Genomic DNA, 287 nt, shown 5'->3' with positions numbered 1-287 from the left:
AATACCGCCAAGATGATAGACGCCTCCATACTAACCTCTGAGAATAACACCGGTAATCTCTCTATATATAAACGGCAGTTTGTCTGTCTGTGTGTCTGTGTGGCTGTCAGGTTGTACCCTCACCCTGACTACGGCTTTCAACCGATTCTGATGAAAGTTGACACACACATAGCCCAATGTCATAATTCAAAACTAACGCAGCGAAAATTTTGAAAAGTTCCCCCAGTTCTGAAAAAAATCAATAAATTCGACATGGGGTCGAGAATCTAAGCATTTTATATGCAACA

This window comes from Octopus sinensis, linkage group LG13 (genome assembly GCF_006345805.1).
Source record: "Octopus sinensis linkage group LG13, ASM634580v1, whole genome shotgun sequence".
Taxonomy (NCBI): Eukaryota; Metazoa; Mollusca; class Cephalopoda; order Octopoda; family Octopodidae; genus Octopus; species Octopus sinensis.
This window is presented reverse-complemented; position numbering follows the sequence as displayed.